Source organism: Cricetulus griseus (assembly GCF_003668045.3).
Source record: "Cricetulus griseus strain 17A/GY chromosome 1 unlocalized genomic scaffold, alternate assembly CriGri-PICRH-1.0 chr1_1, whole genome shotgun sequence".
Lineage (NCBI taxonomy): Eukaryota > Metazoa > Chordata > Mammalia > Rodentia > Cricetidae > Cricetulus > Cricetulus griseus.
Genome location: NW_023276807.1, coordinates 265384421 through 265408642, shown reverse-complemented (window position 1 = coordinate 265408642; position 24222 = coordinate 265384421). Strand labels below are relative to the sequence as shown.

The window sequence follows — 24222 nt, the reverse complement described above, 5'->3', positions numbered from 1 at the left end:
TAATTTAATTATAAGACCTCTCCCTTCCCTTCCCCTCTACAGACCTTTCCATATACTGCTCCTTGCTTTCTTCCAAATTCATGGTCTCATTTTTTATTGTTAGTGCATGAAATCTATGTATATTTACATATATTCCTAAATATGACCTGCTGTCTCTCTAAACTGCTACTCCTATGTATGCTTTTCAGGGGTGACAGTTTGGTGTTAGACAACCAATGTGTTTTAGTTAGGGTTTCTTTTGCTGTGAGAAGACATATAACCATGGCCACTCTTATAAAGGAAAATATTTCATTGTGACTGGATTACAATTTCAGAGGTTTAGTCTATTATCTTCATGGCGGCATGTAGGCAGACATGATTCTGGAGAAAGATGAGAGATCTTCATCTGCAGGCAGCAGAAGCAATTGTGTGCAAAACTGAGCACATCTTGAGCATGGGATACCCCAAAGCCCGCCCACCACAGTGACACACTTCCTCCAACACAGCCACACCTCCTAATAGTGCCACTCCCCATGGGGGCCACTTTCTCTCAAACCTCCACACAATGGGACATGCCCAACTTTTTATATGGCTGTTGGGCATCCAACTCGGGGCCTTATGATTGCAGGATAAGCATATCACCTGCAACCCTCCACAGCCCCCAAATGTATTTTTTAGAATTTATAAAAGAGTTGGTCAGTGTAAACATGATACTAACACTAGAAATGTTCCACTACTGATAATGTTTCGTGCAAAGCAAGCTTATTTCCAGCTGGAATTTGAAAATCTGTAACCTTTATCTACAATATAGGACACTGACCTATTTACCATAATTAATAGTGACCTGCTGACTCATATTTAACATGTTTAACTTTTTAAAGATAAATGACAGTTGGATATAAACAAGGGCACTGATGACTGCAGTATAGAGATAACTTGTCCTGCAGAGAGATGCCCAATCTACTTGGGTGGCATCAGCAGATCAGCTGTGCATGGCCCCTTCTTAATTCGTGACTGATAAGCTAAAGCACGCTGGAGCATAACACAGTCTGAAGGAAGCAAGAAAGGTAAAGAAGGTTAATATTTGAATACTGGGTACAACTGAAATGTCTCAGTACCTAGTAAGTACTCAACAAACACAGTAAAAACCATCAGTAAAGGGTAAGGAGAGAGAAGCAAAGCAGAGGAGGAGAGCAAGAGAGCGTGGGAGAGAATCAATCCCGTGCTAAGTCCCATACATTCCTTCACTTGTTCCTGCAGCTCCTTTAATTACACCTGCTGCATGTCTGTCTGCACTGAGTGCTAGAGTTAAAGCACTGAACCAGCCCTGGAAAAGCTACATTTTCTCTTAACTCCAAGCTTTTGATCAAGTGTTTCTTACTGTTAAAAATATCATTATCCATGGGGGAAAGCCCATGCGGCCTCACAAAGAACTACAGGCAACTAAGAAATGCCGGCAGTGAGAGTAGAGAAATGTCTTCCCCAAGGGAAGAGCACTCCAACTTGTTATCCCACATCAAATTGTCAGCCCAGGAAACATGCGTAAGGTAACATTATACACACTGAATAAGATACATGTATGTGTATACGTATGTGTGTGTGTGTGTGTGTGTACATGTGTGAATTCATATATATCCATATGAATATATATTCATGTAACAACAATTAATAAAAAAGTCATAAATTTGACAGACAGCAGGAGGGGTCTATGGGAGGGTTTGAAGGAAGGAAAGGAAAGGAGAAGTGTTGTAATTATATTATCATCTAAATATAACATTTCTGTTAAGACACTAAGGCTATGGGAACATTCCAGAAGAGGAGAGGGAAAGACTGCGACAGGCAGAGGATGCAGAGGCTTGCTGGGAAATGCTGTCTTCCGGATCTCACATGACTATCACAGTCATGAACTCATAGCAGCTATGGTTATGTGCATAAAACACAAGATCAAACGGTCAAATTCAAGGCATGGACGGACGAGGCCACATCCCTTACTGAGGAGCCACCAGCAGTGAGGAGTGGAGACTCCTTTCTTCACTTCATTATTCTTTCTCCCTCCCCTTCCTCCATCCAAACCCTCCCATGTACTCCTCCCTAACCTCCTTCCATTGTGTGACCTGTGTTTTCAGGACTGGGAATACGGCAACCAGTAGGGTTCCATGCACCAGTGGAGGCTGCGCATATGGCCAGCTTGAAAACAGTACTGAGTGTGTGGGGTGGGGCATGATGGAAGGGTTAGGGACACAGAGAGGGAAAGGAGAGTAAATATGATATTCATTCTATACGTGTGTGAAATTCTTACAAATAAAAGAAAAATTGAAATTACAGCATTATTCACATATTCTTTCCACACATTTCTCTTCACTGACATTCTCATCTTTATTGCACCTGTTTTCAAAAATAGGATAACTGGACTGGAGAGATGGCTCAGCAGTTAAGAACAATGGCTATTCTTCCAGAGGACCCTGGTTGGTTCCCATCATTGACAGTGACACTCACAACCATCGTAAAGCCCCTCTGGACTCTGCAAGCATCTTGTATAAGTGGGGCACAGACATACACAGGCAAAGCCACTCACACACATCAAATAAAATTTTAAAAATTGATTTTTACGAATATAATTCTGAGCCAGGCAATGGTGGCACACACCTTTAATCCCAGCACTCAGGATGCAGAGGCAGGTGGATCTCTGTGAGTTTGAAGAAAACCTGTCTCAAAGAAAACAAAAACAAACAAACAAAAAAAACATGATGCTTAGTTTTGAACACACTCCAATATTTCAGAAAATATAAGAATGAATTTCTATTAGTTCCTGATTTTAAATTTTCAAATAAAAAAGACAAACTTGCCAGTCTTTCAAGTATTTATAATTAAGGGGTAAAATTTAATTGGCCAAGGGAATGAAATCCTAAACAAAAATGTAAATGGTTTCTATCCTAAATATCATTAACCACTCAGATTATGCAGTAGTGTTCATTTTAAATAACAGAAACTTTCCACAATATAGGCAAGTCTCTATGTTTACGGAACAGAAATTTCTTATGTGCTTCAATTAAAATATCACTGAGTTTTCTTCTTAGCTGAAAATTATGATAGTTTTAAGTTGAAGAATAAAACACATCTCCATTCAGAAGTAGAGGCTGGGAAGGTGAGAACTAAAAGAGCTGTGTGAGCTGCGATGAGAACTAGGAGAGCTGTGTGAGCTGAGGTGAGAACTAGGAGAGCCATGTGAGCTGTGGTGAGAACTAGGAGAGCCATGTGAGCTGTGGTGAGAACTAGGAGAGAGCCATGTGAGCTGTAGTGAGAACTAGGAGAGCCATGTGAGCTGCATTGTCCAGTGCAGGACATACTGTGCCCATTTCCCTATTGTTGCTTGAGTCACACAATATTTCAGTGCATACATAAATAACACTTTTTGAAATGTGTTTAAGCACACAATCACAGTCATCATCAAAGCCAAAGGGAAAAGCACTCTCAGTCATCCAGAGTTACTGTGCTTTATTCATGAGCACTGTGCAGTCCATGCAAATAAAGGCACAGTGATGATCTGGGCTGAGACAAGGACAGTACAGGACTCTCTGAAGATAGGCCTGATAGTAGACACGAAGACATCAGCCTGTTCTCTTCAGGTAACAAAAAGCTCCAAGCATGACTGCCTCAGGAAGCAGTGACAACTCAAGTCATCACACAGAATCCTCATACCAGCATTTTTTGATTAGAATTTTTTTTTGTTATGAGAAAATACAACTGAGATGAACTCCAGTAAATTCTTTATTTTTAAAAATTAGTGTTGTCCCTGAAGCTGACTCTGGCCTAACAGTCTACACATAGCATAGACAAGTAGACAAACATCAATGTGAACTGTACACAGGAGAAACCCATGACTCTTCCAGTTATGGGCTTGTCATATTTTCTCACCATTGCCATCCTCCAGCCTCCAGGAGACTGGAAGACACTAAATCCACAGATCCAAATGAAAATCTCTGCTGGCCATAGGCAAGGACTAATTATAAAACCTTGTGTCCCCAGAGTCCCACAGGACAGGTGAGGGAAAAGGCCACTGAATATCAGTCAAGCGCCTTACAAGCCAACACCATTCTTATAAGTAACAAATAAATGAGGCTGGTTCACCAAGCCAGACTGGCGAATTGTCCAGCATCTCACCTGCCCAGAGCATCCCCAATCCCCAAGGCCTAACTCCAGCTGCCCAGCTTATATGCTGGCCTAGCCTAGCACCGGCCCCTGAACCTCTCCTGATCTTGCCTTTCTAACACCCAGGCCTAGCTTCAGTCCTGATGACTGTGCAAGCTCGGCCTTGTGGGCTCCCCAGAACCTTGCCTGCCTGCACCGAAGGCTAGCAGACACCATGTGCACCAGCTTAGCCTAGTGAGGAGGGAGTACTCTGGCTTACCTGCACCACCTCATACTCCCAGTGAAAGCTCGGGTAGCTTGCACAGGAGCTAGGAAAAACCCCCAGCAGAAGTCACGTACACACACACACACACACACACACACACACACACACACACACACGCTGGGTTCCCAGTGAACTGGAATCCCCCCTGCCGCTCTAACCAAAACTCAACACTGAGGATCACAAAGACTCATCTGCCACTTCTCCACTCCTGATCTGAAATAAACCAAATGTGACCAACAACAAAAACAAAATTTCTGCTGAGCCAAGGCATGATGGAACCTCACATCAGACCCACAACCAAGTAGAGAAATCAACATGTCCAGGTCACATCACAAAACCACAAACAATATGAAAGGTCAAGACTGTACAGTTCCCCTGAAACCCACCAGCCCTATAGAAACGTTCTCTGATGGGAATCACCTATGTGAAGCCCAGGACACAGGATCTAGGAGAATAACCATAAATGTGATCAAAGAATCCAGAGTGTTTATAGAAGACATGATCAAGCCTCTCAGCAAACCTAAAGAGGAAGGAGAAAACTCATGGGTGAACTCTGAGAAAGTACAAGTGTTAGCATTCAGGCATCTGTACTGGCCTGTCCTTGGGGTTCTGACAGGATCCGCCCTCAGCTGCAGCCACTAAGAGCACCACCTGTGCACATTCACTGTGTTCCCTTTTAAAGGGGTCCTGTCTACCTCCCATCCTTCTCTCTCTCTTTCTTTCTCTTCCTCCTCTCTCTCCCCCCTCTCTCTCTCCCCTCTCTCTCCCTCTCTCCCCTCTCTCTCCCTCTCTCCTCTCTCTCCCTCTTTCCTCTCTCTCTCTCCCTCTCTCCCTCTTTCCTCTCTCTCTCCCTCTCTCCTCTCTCTCCCTCTTTCCTCTCTCTCTCTCTCTCTCTCTCTCTCTCTCTCTCTCTCTCTCTTTCTCTCTCTCCCCTCTCTATCCCTCTCTCCCCCTCCCTCTCCCTCTTTCCTCTCTTTCTCTCTCTTTCATTTTTCCTCTCTCCTGCTGCCCCTGTCTCCAGAGGCTGGTCTCTCTCTTTCCCTTCCTGTTTTTATGATCCCTTCCCTCCCACACACACAAAAATGAACCCTCTGCTTGAACCCTGTCACGTGGCATCTTTCTCTCGTGCACAACTTTTCTTAAATTACAAGTATCTGGCTGACTGAAATGACAAGAAAAATTTAAGATATGAAAACTGGATTCAGGGAAGAGTTAGAAATACTGAAGAAAGCTCATGCTCAAATGAAGAAGGAATTAAAAAAATAATTCCATTAGAAATCTCATGGGAAAGTCTTACCAGTAGAATGAACTGAATATCCGTATCAAAGATAAAATAGAGGAACCGGGCGACTTAAAGAAATGACATTTAAGATATGGGAAGGACACTAAAAGGATATGCGGGAACTTTATGATGCCCTGAAAAGATGAAATCTATGGATTGTAGGCATAGAAGAAGGAGAAGAATCCCAAGCCAATGGCTTAGACCAGATCTTCAACATTCAAGGAACTTCTCCAAAATAAGGAAAGACATACCTTCACAGAGAACACCAGGCAGGGCTGGAAAGGAAACTCCCTGACATATTACAGTTGAAGCACTAACTATACAGAACTGAGAGATGGTATTGAAAGAAGCCAGGGAAAATCACATGTCATATATAAAGTAAAACACATCAGAATAGCAGCTGATTTCTCAAAGGAAACTGGAAAGTCCAGAAAAACCTGGAGCAAAGTACTCCACATTCTAAGGCACCACAGACACCAACCCAGACAACTTTACCCTGGGAAACTATCAGGCATAGTTGAAGGAAAAGGGAAAACTTCCCACAGTATAAACAGACTAAAGTAATTCATGCCTATAAAACCAATGCTAGACAGAATACAGAAACTATGCTTTGGACCAAGGGGAGGATGAGCATATCCAAGAAGTTATGGATAGAAGGCAAATGACACTGTAAATACAGAAACACAGAATAGAATAAGAACACAAACTGCAAGATAATGGCAGTAATCAACACACGCCTTTCAATGATACTATTAAATAATAATGGCTTCAGCTTCTCACTCAAAGACACAGGTCAGCTGACCAAGTTAAGAAACAAACTCTAGGGACTGGGGAGATGGAGCACTAACTGTTCTTCCAGAGGATCTTAACTCAATTCCCAGCACCCACATGGCAGCTCACAACTGTCTTCAACTCCAGTTCTAGAGATGTGAAGTTTTACTCTTCTTACTCTTTGGCCTTTTTGAGGCATCCACCACCCAGCTCCCAAATAAATCACACACGGAGTCTTATTATTACTTATGAATGGCCTGGGCTTAGCTTGGCTTGTTTCTACCCTGCTTTTCATAACTTAAGTTATCCCACCTACCTTTTGCCTCTGGGCTTTTATCTCTCTCTTCTGTATATCTTACTTTCACTCTTACTCTGTGGCTGACAGCTGACATCCTCCTCTTCTTGCTCTCTCGTTCCTTAGTCATTTCTCCTGCTATTTATACTCTCTGCCTGCCAGCCACACCTCTCCTTGCTCCTGCCTTGCTATTGGCTGTTCAGTTCTTTATTAGGACCATCGGGTGTTTTAGACAGGCAAAGTAACACAGCTTTGCAGAGTTAAACAAATGCAGCATAAACAAAAGTCACATGCATTGAAATAATATACTACCATGTAGGGGAAGCTGTAGCCATGCCTACTTAGGGGCTGGCTACAGGTGTGCCTGACCACGCTTGCGAGGGCGTGGTCAGGGTGATGTAGAGTGACTGTGTTTTCTCTTTCGGTTTCACTTTGGTACTTGCTAGACAGACTGCTGCCACACCTGCTGGCTAGGTCGCTCTGTAAGTAAGGCTTTTCCCTATTAAATACCCTTATATTTCTACCTGACTCCGTATTGGTAATTTCCCACTATATCTGGTGTCAGAAGTAGGGGCTAGCTACAACTTCCCCTACACTACCACAGAACCCAACAGCCTTTTCTGGCTTCCACAGACACCAGGCACACCAGAGCTACACAAACATACATGCAGGCAAAACACCCATACACATAAAATAAATTTAAAAATTTAAAATCTATCTTTTTGTTGACTTTAATAACAATTCATTATTCTGTTGATAAATAATAAAAAATTGGCACCTTCAAAATATGCACCACCTTTCCGTAAAATGATAAGATGTATTCCAAGTAAATGGAACCAGGATGTCACCATCCTAATATCTGACAAAACAGACTTCAAACTAAAACTAATCAGAAGAGATAAATAAGGACACTTCATTTTGATCAAAGGCGCAATGAAGCAAGATGACGTTACAATCGTAAGTCTACCTGCGTCAAACTCTGGTACACCCCAATTCATGAAAAGTATACTACTGAACTTGAAAACACAGATTAACACCAATTTAGTAATTGATTCCAGTACTCCACTTCTCCAATACACAGATTATCTGAACAAAAAAGTAACGGGAAAAAACAGAATTAAGTGATTTTACACATCAAATGGACTTAACAGATATCTGCTAAGTACTGTCCGTATTCAAGCAACAAAGCACGCACTCTACTCAACAGCCCCTGAAGATCCTTCAAAAAGGAACTCATTCTGGGACATAAAGTAAAACTCAACAAATACAAAAAAAATATTGAAGTAATTCCATGCATCCTTTCTGACTGCGATAAAATAAGGTGTAAGATCAACAACCCATGGAGATTAAAGAATACATTACTGAACAATGAATGTGTCAAAGAAGGAATTAAAGTATTACAGAACTAGACACAAATAAGTCACAACACAACAAAATCTCTGAGAAAACGGAGTGCTTGTAACTACTGCAGTCTGATACTTGACAAAGACAACATTTTCAGCAAATGACACTGGTAAAAGTGGGTTTCCACATTTAAACGAATGCATTTAGACCCAAGTTTTGCAACCTGTGCAAAAACAAACTGTAGCATGGTAAAAGACCCAGAGACAGAAATTGGGGTTCAAGCTTCAAGCTGAAGATCAGAAAAGCAAAGCAGCCACTAGCTCTCATCTCTACCTCAGCTCAGCTCACAGGGGGATCCTCAAACTGCTCCCCACTTCACTGCTCCTTAGATTCACTCAGACTGACATGGCTAGAGATTAACTCTCAGACAGGGTACCAGCTCTGAGACCCTGCTTCTATCCTATGTACCTCCCTAATGCTGAGATTAAAGGCTTGTGATCCCAGGTGCTGAGATCACTTTTGTGTAAGTTGTTTCTTTTATGACTAGATCAATTTTGTGTAGTCAGTGTGGCCTTGAACTAACAGAGATTTGTCTACCCCTTAATCCTGAATCCTGGGACTAAAGGTGTGTATCACCACTGCCTGATCTCTATAGCTTGAGGCTGGCTTTGCTTTCTGAATCCTCAGGCAAGCTTTAATAAATCATAAATATCACCACAATAAACTCTGAAATGGCATTAATAGTATATAAAAAGAACTCAAAACACAAAGCAACAAAACATATGATGCAATTTATAAATTGACTACATACAAGTGCATTCCCAAAAGGAAAAAAATAAAAATGGCTAAGAGATATCTTTAAAACTAATCACTAACTTTAGCAATTAGGAAAAGGAAAATTAAAAGTACTTTGAGATATCATCTTACCCCAATCAGAATGGCCAAGCTCAAGAAAACAACCAGCAACAAATGCTGCCAAGGGCATGGGGAAAGGGGACCTTCACTAACCATTGGTGGGGTTGTAAGCTGGTAGAGCCATGATGGCAAGGAGTGCAGAGAGTTTTCAAAAGGCTAAAAGGCACGACCCAGCTACACCATTCCTTGGCATGTGCCCAAAGGACTCAACATCTTTGGGTTAACTTGTTCAGCCATATTCATTGCTGCTCTATTCACAATATCCAGGAAAAGAAAACAACCTAAATGTCCTGTAACTGAATAATGGATAACTAAATTTGGTACATTTACACAGTGGAATTCTATTCAGCTACCAAAAAATGAAATGATGAAATTTGCAGGTAAATTGATTGAACTGGAAAATATCATATGGGATGAGGTAACTCAGGCCCCAAAAGACAAATACTGCATGTTCTCTCTTATTATGGATCCTGGCTTCAATGTATAGATCTGAGTTTCCAACCTGAAATAAAGCAGCCAAGAAAGTGTGAAGGGATGGGGGGGGGAGGGCCAGGGGAGGGGTAACTCTAGAGGAATTACTCGTAGATCAATGCCTTGCTCAGCTATCGTCAGAGAAACGTCCTCCAGTAGATAGGAACAAATATGGAGACCCTCAGCCAGACATTATGCAGAGACTGAGAGAGCTTGGAGCACTCAGTCCTAAGTGGGATCTTCAGCAAATCCTTCCCCTCAGGGCTCAGGGAACTGATGGGGGAATGTCCTTCTGAATATATGTTTCTCTTATTGATTAATGAATAAAACACTGTTTGGTTGATAGAGGCAGGAAGATTGGCGGAGCTAGGAGATGAGGAGAATTCTGGGAAAGGTAGGTGAAGAGAGTCACCATGTAGCGACCAGTGAGTCACCATGCAGTGGAGGAAGGAGTAACAGGTCCGGACCCTTCTCTGGTAAGATAAGACCATGTGGAAATACTTAGATAAATAGAAATGGGTTAATAATTAAGACAGAGCTAGCCAATAAGAAGCCCTAGCCATCAGCCAATAGTTTAATAATTAATACAGTGTCTGTGTGCTTATTTGGGGTTGAGAAGGGCCACGGCACCGGGCAGAACAAGAAACCTCCACAACAGGGAACCCTGAAGAAGAGGACGCAGAAAAAGTGTAAGAGCCAGAAGAGATGTAGGGCACCAGAAGAACAAGGCCCTCTGAATCAACAAGACCTCCACACGTAGGAATCATAGAGATTGACACATCATGCACAGGACCTACACTGGTCTTCCTCAGATGGGGCCTAGAGCGGAAATGAGGAGCGGACACATGCCCCATCCCTACCCCAGAGGCAACCTCCAGATAGGCTGCAAGCCCAAAGGTGGATGGCCAATAGTAAACGAGCTCAAAGGCGTCTATGAAGGTTCCTTGTCTAATAATGTCATGTCAGGGCTCTTCCTTTCAAAAATTTATATTATTTGATCTTATTTGTGTATTTTTTTCTTCTCTTTCTCCAACAAGCCCTTTGCATATGTATTATGGCTTCTGGTTTAGTGTTTTTATGGGATTCCTGAGTGTGTGAACAAGTGGGTCTCTTGTGCCTTTTCTTGGACTTCCGTCCTTCATTTTTTGTTATTATAATGCATTAGAGATCCGTTTTCTATGTAGAGACAGAGTGTAGATCTGGATGGGAAGGAAAGTGAGAAGGAACTAGGAGGAGTAGAGAGAGAGAAAGGCATAATAAGGTTACATTATATGAGGAAAATAAGCTGTTTCAATAAAATGAAAAAGAAGACTTTAAACATTAAAAAAAAGAAGAAGAAAATATAGTGATGAAATTAGCAAATCCACTTTCAGGAGACATGAACTGATCTCTGTGAAATTTTTGTCAATTTTTTCAATTACTTATTGGCAAAGTGGCCTGTTCAGTTATGATGCAGCAAATGTGATTTTTCATCTTATTTTTGGCATACACATTTAAGGATCATTTATGAAATTATGTCCCACATTAACTCTTCTGTGCATTTAAGAGTTGGTTATCCTTGAAAGTTTTCTTTCAATAAAAGCCTCTGTGCAAATTTCTTTTAAATCTATACTGCCTCTTCCTGATTCTGAAATGAAGTCTGACATAAGCAATGGGGGCTTATGAGAGTCAATTATAGCAAACCATTTTCATAATGTCTCTGTATTGTATGCTTATAGTTGATTAATTTTAAGAGCCAAGTTCACAGCACCTGCAATTTATTAAACAGAAAATAACAAAAGACTATAGACACTAAATGACACTTGGCAGGGAGTGATGGTCCCAGACCTTAATATCCATTTTGTTACTGGGGTGGTCAACACCCAGCCTTTATCAATATCAACAAAGATTTTAAATAGTTCAACACATCTTCATGCTTGATACATTCCAGATTCCACAATCTTTTGATCTTTATTGATTTATTCATGAATGTGTTATTAATAAAATCCTGCTAAAGTATCTTTGAAAGAAAAATAACAGTTAATCGGCTATGTGACAGCTACTGATGGCATCATGCCCTTGTCTGCAGCTAATGCCACTGACCAAGAGAAGGCTTCATTTATCAAGGCCTCTCTGGCCACCTGTTCTAGAAAGGATGAACTTTAAGGTTAGAAAATGAAAATTCATAAGTAATACTCCCCATGTAAACCTTTTCATTGACATATTCAAATACACGTTTTAAGATTTCTTTCCAGCTTTGGCCTTACCTTCTCAAGTGTCCAACTGGCAATCAGGAACTCCACATTTGGCTTGGACTTTTCTACTTCCTGCCTTTTCACTTCAAAAATACATTTTATATATCACAATGCTCTCATTATCATGAGAAATAATCATTTTACCTCCACTGGGCACCTAAGGCTTTCTAAGTTTGCCAGTTTGGATCAAAAATCTTTATTTAAAATTGCATGCCCAGAATTCCTCCCCACACTTTCCTTTTTTTCCTTTTTGTTTGTTTTTGTTTTTTCAAGACAGGGTTCCTCTGTATTGCTTTGGAGGTTGTCCTGGAACTCGCTCTGTAGACCAGGCTGGTCTTGAGCTCACAGAGATCTGCCTGCCTCTGCCTCACAAGTGCTGGGATTAAAGGCGTGCACCACCAACACCTGGCTCCCCACAATTTCTTATAAGTAAATTCCATAACAGAAATGAAGCTATATCCTAAAACCCTCAAAACATAGTGAAGCCAATATCTTAGAATCTGACATTTCATAATTTCTGAAGGAAAGAATCATCAACTCATCATGAGCTACATTTTAACTCAAATTGAATTTTATTCTAATTTACTGAATTTATTTTATTTACTAAGTATAATTCTAAAAAATCAGCTTTGTGATTTAGTTATATATGTAAACATGCAAATTACTTGCATATATTGACATTATTATATTTACAGACAAGAAGACTAACAGACCTACATCCTATGTTGAGCAGACATTGTAAATTAGCCATGTAAGTTAATTTTTTTCATTTTAATCATAGGTACAATAGTTAATGCCTCATAAGAGAGAAAAGAAATTAAACTACTTTATTACTATAAGGAATTTTACAGAAAAGACTAAAATAAGGAAAAAAGGCCATCTATCTTTCAGTATGCCTTATAATTTCATATCTCACTAATTTTATGTGTCAACATGCTGTTTGAGTTAGGGGTGAATTCTGAGTTTATCTGGCCCTTAAACATCAATTAATATCTCCTGCTTTACTATTTACAGGTCTTGGATGCACTTATTATATAAAACCTATGGTCCATGAAAACACATGGTGTTACCACAAAAAAAACTCAAGATAAACATTTTTCAATTCATTCTTTAAAAACAAACCTATGATTATCCAAGTAAAAATCAATGAGGTTTTATGTTACCTCTTTTTCACCACAGTAAATATGTGTTTCCACTGAGGTAAAATGATGGGTGACTATCATGGAAAACTGGAAGAACTCTTTCTATAAAGATAAACATTTCAACGGATTATTTCAATACCACAACAGTTTCTCTTGTTCAACTTTAATATGCACTCAGGAAGGCTTCATACATAATTTATAATGGCTAGAAAAACAAACTTTATTTTATACCAGAATGAGACACAATTACAAAGAAATAAGCCTAGCCCACTTTACCGACATTGCTATCACAAGTAAATGGTATAACATGGCTGGCCATTGGTGCCAGAACTCAGATCCATCTACCTTGAAAAGCAGCTGCATTTCGAGATATTAGCAACTTTAATGTTGAGCTGGATGTCTGAAGCACCTGCTGCAAATCTTGCCGAGCCGCAATCTGGTACCTCTCCTCCATCTTCCTGGTACAGCATGTTGGGTTTTTGGACACACAGACCTGAAGATCGGGTCCTGGAAAATAAATGGTATTTTCCACAATGACTATCTGTCCATTTAAGAAATGTAACATGGCAAACATTATGACCAAACCTGCATGCAAGAGGTTTGAATACAGTGTAAGAAATTGAATCTCTACTGAATTTGCTATCAGAAAATTTGCCTGTCGTCACACATTGAGTCCCGGTATCTGTGGGATGCCTAACGATTCATACCATAGTATTCCATAAAGGTATTCCTCTTCGGACTAAATATTTGAGCCAAGAGTTGACAGTTCAGGCTGCCTGGATTTTATGAAAAGCACACTGCATATTTTACATATCAATTGTCTACACATAGCTTTTCTTTTTGACAAGGTTCAGAGAGCCCACATTTGGCTCTGCACTAGCTATTATTTCCGAAAGGAACAAATATAAAATATGTTCACATGCTCACAGACACACACATATGCACTGTGCTGAGGCAACAGCTACCTTTCAAACCCTTCCCCCACATTCACAGAGATAGTCTGAGGGCTCCTTATTAAACTTGTTCTTGAAAAAGCCAAAACATGTGAAGTCATTTTGTTCTTTCTGCCAGCATGGGATAACAACAACTCTAACAATATTGGCTTTAGTTTGTGGAAGGTAAACAACAAATGACAGCATTTGAGCATTTGACGAAGCTAAGAAGCATCAAGTATTTATAAACATCTCAGTAGGTAATCAGTTGGCATTCTTTCATTTATCTTACCTAAAGATATATAAAAGCAAATTCAATTTCAAATAGTAAAATTGACTGAAAGAAGGCAAAGCTATCTTCTCAAGTTTTTTTCTACATGGAAGAATCAGGGGATTAGCATTTTGAAATCACAATAATAATTAGGAAAAAGAAGCAACAGACATTGAAGTACTCAAACCTATTTAGTATAAGAATAACTGAGTCAGGGTAAGGCAGAGGGGAGCAAGAAAAGAGACACCGTGACAGAGGGAGTCAGTATACGTTTAAAGAGAAGCCTGACACTAGGGAAACGTTCAGGGAGCCACAGGATGACACCAACTAACAATCTAAGCAATAGTTGAGAGGCTACCTTAAATGCCCTTCCTCCATAATGAGATTGATGACTACATTAAATGTCATCCTAGAGCCTTCATCCAGTAGCTGATGGAAGCAGAAGCAGACACCCACAGCTAAACACTGAGTCATACTCTTGGAATCCAGTTGCAGAGAGGAAGGAGGGATGAACAAAGGGGTCAAGACCATACTGGAGAAACCCACAGAAACAGCTGACCTAACAAGGGGGAGCTCATGGACCCCAGACTGATAGCTGGGGAACCAGCATTGGACTGAACCAAGCCCTCGAATGTGGGTGTCAGTTAGGAGTTCTGGGCAGTCTATGGGACCTCTAAATGTGAAATCAACATTTATCCTTAGTGCACAAATGGACATTGGGAGCCCATTCCCCATGAAGTGATACTCTCTCAGCCTAGACGCATGGAGGAGGGTCTAGGTCCTACCCCAAATGATGTGACAGATTTTGATGATCCCCATGAAAGGCTTCGCCCTCCTTGGGGATTGGATGAGGGGTGGGACGGGGTGTCTGTAGGGGGTATGGGAGGGTAGAAGGGAGAGGGAACTGGGATTGATATGTAAAATATGATTGTTTCTAAACTAAATAAGAAAGAATAACTAGGAAGGATTTCAAAGTAACAATAGTAGATTATTACAAACATGACTCCAGAGTGCAATACTGTTTTCTAGCTCACATCCCCATGCTTGGCCTAGAAAGATGTCCTGAACAACACATCCCCTGTATGCTTGAATAAGAATGGCCCCTATGGGCTCATATATTTGTATGCTTAGTCACCAGGTAGTGACACTCAAATAGTAGCACTATTTTAAAGAATTAAAAGGATTAGGCCACACCTCCTAAGTGGCCTTGTTGGAAGAAGTGTGTCACTCTCATTTTCTCTGCCAATGGACACAACAGAACTCTCAGCTACTGCTCCAACACCTGCCCGCGCACCGCCATGCTCCCACCTTGATGGTAATGGATGAACACCTGAAACTGGAAACAAACGCTTATCTTTCCAGAGGATATCTCTCAATCTCTCCGACAGCTCAAGTCCTCACAGCATATATCTATAAGGGGACATACATCTCTCCACAACAATTATGCCATTGAGGTTTTATGTTTTTTGATGTGATACCTAATTAATTAGCTCTCCCACTAATATTGAAAAGCCCCAAGTGGATCATTTTCCACTCATCATTATCCCAGTGACCTAGGACATGCCCAGTCTATCAAACAGTCAATAATATAGATGCATTATATCCTTTAATCCTTATGTCAACATTATGATTTATACACCATTACTGTCACATTTCATGTACAAAGAAAGAGAGTTTAAAAGAGGCTCCAGACTTCATTGTTTGAAGTTGAGAATGTAGTTCAGTGGTAGAATGTTTGGGCCCTGGTCCAATGCCCAGCACCTCAAAAAAAAAAAGTTTCCTTTATATTAGTTGTGCAGGGTATCACACACCTGTGTCAGGAGGTAGAGACAGGAGAATCAAAATGCAAAGTCATCCTGGGTTACATAGTATGCTCTAGGTTACGCTGGAATACATAGTGAAATCCTATCTCAGAAAAAAGGAAGAAGGAAGGAAGGAAGGAAGGAAGGAAGGAAGGAAGGAGAGATGGAAGGAAGGAGGGAAGGAAGGAAGGAAGGAAGAAAGGAAGAACACACAATTGCCCAGTGTCACACACCAACAGATTACAAAATGTTAGAGCTGAAACGTGGAAGCAGGCAAGCTGATTCCCATATCATAATCGCCACTATTATTTTATGAAGAGGTAAAGCAAGCCTTAAACCTATAATTGGTTGGTTTATGAACATAGCTGGCCATTTCCTCTCCCTACTTAGAAAGTAGGCATCTGTTTGGAAAGCTTCAAGATAATAAACTTATGATTAGGAACTACAAATGAGATTTATTCAAAATGAAACAGTCTAAAATATAGCTATAGAGCAGTCATTTGCCACTTTGCCCAATTTTAAATGATGGAAACTACAAAGATGCTATAATTGTCCTCACTGCTGTTCTAAACAGGTAGAAGGTGATCCCCTACACTCAGCATCTCACAGTAAACACGGTACATTTGACCTCAGCAAATGTACATTCTCTTGTCAATGAATGACTACATCAGCTGAGCCTTTCACCTACAATTTTAAAATTTCATAATGGTAACACAAAAAATAGATTACAAGCCAATCTGACCTATGATACCACAACTCTAAGGTCTCCTTATTTTTAATTGCATACATTTTAATCACTATCACCTACAAAGTATTTTTAAATGACTTGAAATGGAAGTACCAATGAAGGCGAAAAAGAGATGATTTAAAAAGATCCTTTCCCTTTCTTCTTATGTTTGTTCAAAAGAAAGACAAGATTGTAAACTAAATAAAACCCTCAAGGAAAAGACCAGACGGTACCTGTTTAAGTACAAAGGACAAGACACGATGCTCACTGATAAAAAGCCCACACCTCGGTTCTTTTGCTGTAAATAAAACAAACATCGTGAGAAAGCAAGGCCACAGAGAACACAGACATACACTACAGGAAACAGAAGTTCCTTCCTTTCTTTCCAAGATATCAAAGTCTGACTTCAATCCCAACACACTCGAGAATGGCAAGACAGCCCTGACTGCAAAGCAGGTGTTGTGTTCCTGAACAATAAATTCAAACTCTGCAGGGAAAGCTAACAACACAACAAAATTAAAAATAAAATAGCAAGCACTTCACAGAAGGAATTGTCAGCCAGGATAGGCAGGATCTCTCTAGGTTCTCATCCAGGAGCAGCAGGGTGGGTTAATTCTGTCTGTTCCCAAAGTAAAACACTCACTGTCACCAGCCTGCTTAAGTATTCATTTATTATGTTAAAACAGAAACACAATGAGGCATTCTGCTAAGACAGCGATGGCAACAGAATAACTTTTCACCATTTCTATATCCTCATATATAACCAGAAAAGTTTCCTTAAAATTAAGAAAAAAAAAACCTCACAACACACTGTATAATAGGACATCACCAAAGCTTTAAACTACAAACAAGAAAGGAAAATACTATTAACAGCAAGATCTTTGCAGTCGGGATGTATTGAGAACAAACAAAAAATTTTAAATACATCTTGTGTTATTCTAAGAATGTTGTGTTAATACAGGTTTAATTGAGCATTTGTGAAATATTCAAATCCTATTTTGAGTTCCAGCCTGTATTCTTGGAAATTAGGATTTTTCCCCATATGTAATAAAACCAAGACTAAACAAAACCCTATAATCTTGAATTTGAAGTATGAATAAAAATCATCAAGAATTTTATCTTTAAGAAGTGCATTTCCTAGTTTCTTAGGGAAGGCCTAGAAATAGTGACTCCCGTATAAAGCAGCATTTCTTAGCCTGTGGGTTGTGACCCTGTTGGGAGTCAAATATCAGCTATCCTACATATCAGATACAGATACTCACATTATGATTCATAACAGTAGCAAAATTACAGCTATGAAATAGCAATAAAACAATTTTATGGTTGGGGTCACCACATAAGCAATTGTATTAAAGGGTCACAGGGTTGGCAAGGTTGAGAACTGATATAGATGAAGAGTATCCCCAGTACCCAGGTTATGGCCATGAAATAGCATTTCTCTCAAGAAGAAAAATCAGCATTTCTTAAAGAAATGGCTCAGGGCTTGCAGAGGACCTGAACTTGGTTCCCAGCACCCATGTCAAAGGTTCACAATCTCCTCTAACTCCAGCTCCAGAGAACAGGATACCCCTATCTGGCCTCCACAGGCCTCTGAATTCCCATGCACATAGTGCACACAGTCATACACACACACACACACACACACACACACACACACACACACACACACACACACACACACAAAATAAATCTTGAAAAAATAAACGGTTTGTCCTAGTTTTGGGACAGAAAATAAATAAGATAATAGCTGCTAAAAGATATTATTCATCCACAAGCAGAGAAGTCCTTTCAGGACCTACTAGAGAAATCTAGAATGGAGTTTGTCTGGTGGAACAACCATAACAAACTACCTGTGACTTAATGGACAGAAATAACTTGTCTCAGTTCTAGAGAGAAGAAATCCAAGAGCCAGCTGCCAGCAGAGCTGCTCTCTCCCTGGCGAACAGATGGCATCAGCTCCCTGTACCTGTTAGTCATGTTCACCTCCAGAGTGTCTTCATCCTCTCATGGTGGGCAGCAGGCGGAAGGATGGGCCCTGCCCTGTGACCTTCGTTACCTCCTTAGAGCCAAGAACTGCAAACACAGCCACTTTGGGGATAGAGCTTTAATGTGACTTTGGCAGAGCCACATTCACTCCATGGCAAAAGAAGACTCCCAGAAGTTATCTAGTGGCCAAACATTATAAAATATATTTTATGAAATTAATGGTTTTCTTTTACAATACATCCCAATCACAGCTTCTCCTCCCTCCATTCCTCCTAGCCCCCCCTCCCCCGCAACACACACACACACACACACACCCTGTTCTCCAAATCCACTACCCTTCATTTTCTCTTCAGAAAAAAGCAGGCCTCCAAAAGACAAACAGAAGTAAATAAGATACAATAAGACAAGACAAAAGCCCTCATAGCAAGGCTGGTTAAGGCAACCCAATAGGAGGACAAAAGAGCCTAAGAGCAAAGGACTCAGAGATACACCCTCTCCCAGTATAGGGAATCTCACAAGAACACCAAGATAACAGCACATGGAATTATGATGAGATCTATGGCCACATAAGGAAAACTGACTGGCTCAAACATTGTACTGTATTCTATTGGTGCAATGGTTGTTTCAGAAATAGCCAGTCGCAAAAACTAACTGCAATAAGTGCTTGCCAGAGCTCTGGGAGAGCAAAGTTTTCACTCTTCAGCAGGACCTAAATGTGAAGGCGCAAAGGTCACAGGCCTAGAGATCTCATGCTCATTTTTTAACTCAAAATAAGAAAGGCATTTACTGCATTCTTCTGTTACCTGCAACATTAAGATATGTAGCTAGTACACAAGTAACAAGGATTTCTGGGGTAAGGGCAGGCCACAGCATTTCATTTTCTTGTGTTCTATTTCAGAACTTTAAAGGACTTTACACAAAACAAAAGAAGCATAACGTACTCCTACAGGTGCCCAAGTCCCCTGTCCCAAAGACATTTGCTTTGTTGCAAGCTTTGTTTCCCACTATGCTTTTTGTTATAAGCATACTGTAAGCAACAAAAACAAAGCCCAGCATGAAAGGTTTTCAATAGAATATTAATAATTTTCTTCTTTCTTTTTCTCACATACAGTGTTTTGTAATAAATCTAAGAAGGCACTGTCTTAGCTCAAAATTAATGAGAGAGCTTCAAACACATTCTATCTAGGAAGAACATATTGCTGAAGACATCAAAAACTGGTTCACTAAGCTATATGAAATAGTATTTGTGGTTATTGTTTTATGTTTTTACAAATATTATTCATATTAAAGTGTCACTATAATTTATAGATTCATTTACTGCTTTATACAATATTTGCATTGTTCTATAAAAGTATATACAGATATCATTCATAAAAATGAGAAGTCTTAAAACATGATTAAATATTTCAGATATTATGTGTCTTTTAGCCCTATATTCAATAAAAATTAATGCTTGGGAGTCAGACAACCTGGGCAAGTAAAGTCAATATAATGCTCTCAGATGGGACGATAATGGTGTCCTTTATATACATAAATGTCATCATTGTGCCTTCCATAGATAATGTGCTCATGGTTTTTTTTCCCTAGAGATGGTCGATTGATGTTGACACAAAAATCACATACTTAAATCCTTATTTATAAAATCAATAACAGGCTCTTCTGATAGGAAGGATATGTTCTCAGTTCATGAAGCAGAGGAAAAGGCCTGCTAAGTAGGATGCTTCCCCAAACTTCAGGCCATGAATTTGGAATCAATGGTCAACAACACTCTGTTGAGGTTAATTAGCTTTGGAGGCAAACAGTCCCCCACCTCACCCTCACCCCACAACAGCAGTATCTGCAGCAGCTTAGTCTGGTACTTGAAAGAAAAGTGAATTTCTATACCCTTCCTTGCTGTTTAAGAGGGCCCAAATTACTCTTATTTTGTATTGCGTATGTTTGAAGATACATATGTGGGTATGTAAGTGAGTAGTCCAGAGGACACCAGACCATGTCCTCCTCACAAAGACCATCCACCTCCTATAAGACAGGGTGTCTCTTTGGCCTAACCAGCCAAGTGTGGCTGGCCAGCGAACATCAGGAACCCTCATACCTTCCCCAGTGCTGAAATTACAAGTGCATGCCACCACAACCCAGCGTTTCTGAGTTGGCTTCTAAGGATCAAAGCCAAATCCTTCTGGTCTTCAGTCTATTGATTTTTTTAGCCAACTCTCCTAAATAATCTATTTCAATAACAGCTTCGGAAGTTTTTTTTTTTTTTAAATATTTGAGGTTGAATTCAAGTTTGTTGAAATTTGTGGGGTTCTGTTATCAATTTTCCAGGCCATAAAATAATGTTGTGTTTTATGTGATGATACTTTAGTTCTGGAAGACTCAGGAGTCCATCTAAGACAAGGAATGATCAGCATCAGGAAGATACTGAGGTAAAAGTCTGCCAAGGCTCTGGACAGTTCTCTGTGGTCTCCAAGCACTGTCCCCAGCAGCACTAATGCGAGTCTGCAACAGTTGGAATAGTGCAGCTGGCCAGTCCTGGTCAAATACACCTTTCTGAATTCCACGTGAACAAACATCAAAGGCATCAATATTTTCACTCTTATTGGCTAGTTTGTGGTCTGGGACAATGTTAGAGGGTGACATCTACTATTTCTAGAGCAAGCTTTCTTGCGCAAGTCTGCCTTCCATGAACTTCATCATGTGAAATGTGACAAGTCTGGGTATTGGTTGTTATTCCACTGTACTTTTAACAAATCATACACAAGTATGCAATGTATATTTTTCATTATTTTATCATATTTTGGAGTCTACGAAAGGAAAAAGGGGTAATTTTTTTATTTGTTGTATTTTGTGTGTACACATGCCTGACTGCTCACTTAAGCCAGGAAATCCAAAGGCAATTGCCACAAAGGACATAATCATTACAAAGGACCATCACATTCCAAAATAATTGTGAAACATTCCCTAAGTGAGTGGTTGTTAGCCCGTGGGCCACAACCCCTTGGGCAAACCTCTATCTCCAAAAATATTTACATTATAATTCATATCAGTAGCAAAATTACAGTTATGAAATAGCAACAAAAATAATGTTATGGTTGGGGAACTGTATTAAAGGGTTGAAGCATGAGGAAGATTGAGAACCACGGCTCCAAGTCTCACAGAGCTTTAGATAGCCAACACATACCAAGAAATAACAGAGCTGATTATTTGAACAGAAGCTAAGAGATAAAGGTAGACAATTCTAAAATCCTTAAAAATATGTGTTTCTACTCGGCTGTCCCCGGGTCCATGGTCACTGGGTGACTATGGAAACAAGACCACTTCAGAATGATTGGCAGAAATACGCTCAGGATGGGATCCTTTTGTTTGATAAACTGGGATCATGAGGTCACTTCCAAGACCTCACTTATATTTCCTACTTGTCTCTGATGCCATGTGAAGCATTATGAATTTGTCCACACATTTTTGAAGTGGAGGAATCATTTTATTAAATGCAATGACATTTCACAGAACACTGAAAGAGAAAGGAAAAGAAAGTCACACACAGGTATAAATATGGTCATTGTGTTGCTACCCCCTTAGCCTAAGATGTAAAGGCAAAGCTTAAAAACGGAGGTTCTCTGGCTCTCAAGAATCGGGCACAGCACTTGGGAAATCAGTATGGCAGTTTCTCAGAAAATTGGGAATCAATCAACCTCAAGACTCAGGTATACCACTCTTGGGCATACACCCAAAGGATGCACAATCATAACACAAGGACATTTGCTCAACTATGTGTATAGCAGCATTATTTGTAATAGCCAGAACCTGGAAGCAGCCTAGCTGCCCCTAAAATGAAGAATGGATAAAGAAAACATGGTACATTTACACAATAGAGTACTACTTATCAGAAAAAAAAATGACATCTTAAAATGTGCATGCAAATGGGCAAAACTAGGAAAAAAAAAAAACATCCTGAGTGAGAAAACCCAGACCCAGAATGACAAACACATACCATATGTACTCACTCATAAGTGGATATTAGATGTAAAGCAAAGGATAACCAAGCTACAACCCACAACCCCGGATAAGCCAGGTAAAAAGAGGGACCCTAAGAGGGACGGACACACATGGAGGGCACCAGGTAAGGGAAATACTTTTATCTCCTGGATAAACTGGGAGGGGCATAGAAGGCAGAGGATGGGGACATGAGGGATCCAGGAAGCTGAGTTGGGGGAGGGGTGGAGGGGAGAGCAATGAAAGATATCTTAATAGAGGGAGCCATTGTGGGGTTAGGGAGAAACCTGGTGCTAGGGGAATTCTCAGGAATCCACAAGGATGACCCCAGCTAAGACTCCTAGCAATAGTGGACAGGGTGCCTGAATGGTCCTCCGTGTTCAATCAGATTAATGACCACCTTAATTGCCCCCATAGAACCTACATCCAGTAACTGATGGAAGCAGATGCAGTGACCACAGCCAAGCTCTGGGCTGAGCTCCTGGAGTTCAGCCGAGGAGAGGGAGGAGGGATCATATGAGCAAGGGCTCAATAGTATGATGGGGAAACCACAGAGACAGCAGGACAGCTGGGAGCTCACGGACTATGGACTGACAGCTGGGAACCTGCATGGGACCAAAATAGGCTCTCTGAATGTGGGTGACATTTATGTGGCTTGATCAGTTGGGGTGCCTGGCAGTAGCACCAGGAACTATCCTAGGTTCACAAACGGGCTTTTTTGGAGTTCATTCCCTATGGTGGAATACCTTGCTCGACCTTGCTCGACCTTGATGCTGGGAGGCCCTTGGTCTTGCCTCAACTTGCCAGACTTTGTTGACTCCCCAAGGGAGGTCTGACCCCCTCTGAGGAGTGGACAGGGAGTGGGAAGGGAGAGATTGGGAAGAGCAGGAGGAGAGGAAGGGGGAACTGGGGTTGATATGTAAAATAAAAAAATTAAATAAAAAAAGGCACACAAGGAACTAAATAACCCCTGAAACTGTGAGCATTGCAGTGGTGGTCCTCCAACAATAAGTGGCTATCTATAGACAACTACAGAGATTGGTTATAGTTTAACTAAACTAATACTGCAAGCATGTAAAATGAGGAAGATACAGAAGGCTCCCTCATGTAAAATGAGGAAGATACAGATTAAGATATGTGTGTGTGTGTGTGTGTGTGTGTGTGTGTGTGTGTGTTTCTCTTATTGGTTGATGAATAAAACACTGATTGGCTGCTAGCCAGGAAGAAAGTATAGGCAAGGCAATGAGAGGAAGGAGGAAGGAGGAAGGAGAGAGAGGGACCTCGAGGAGACACCATGTAGCCGCCAAAGGAGTAACAGGTCTGGGTGTTCTCTGGTAAGCCAAGACCACGTGGAAATACATAGATTAATAGAAACAGGTTAATAGTGAAGTCAGAGCTAGCCAATAAGATGCCCTAGCCATCGGCTAACAGTTTAATAATTGACACATGTCTTTGTGTACTTATTTGGGGCAAATCAGCTGTGGGACCAGGCTGGAAAGAAATTCCAGCAACATACAGGATAATAAAAGCAATCCACAAGTATATACTTCATGAGGACAGAAACATAACACTATGATTCTTAGTGTCAAATGCAACTGAGACCTTACTTAGCTTCATATTCTACTAAGAGCTGAAGGTCCAGGGATGATGAGAGGTGAGTAAACCAG

At 40.6% G+C, this 24222-nt stretch overlaps 1 long non-coding RNA gene across 1 annotated transcript in view; it reads right to left on the bottom strand.

Moving 5' to 3' along the window:
* LOC103161398 overlaps positions 1 to 24222 on the bottom strand; it is a 641004-nt gene that overhangs the window by 601770 nt on the left and 15012 nt on the right. The window contains exon 2 of the long non-coding RNA XR_004772289.1: positions 13193 to 13354. This is a non-coding gene — a long non-coding RNA (glypican-5). The remainder of the gene's footprint in view (positions 1 to 13192; positions 13355 to 24222) is intronic.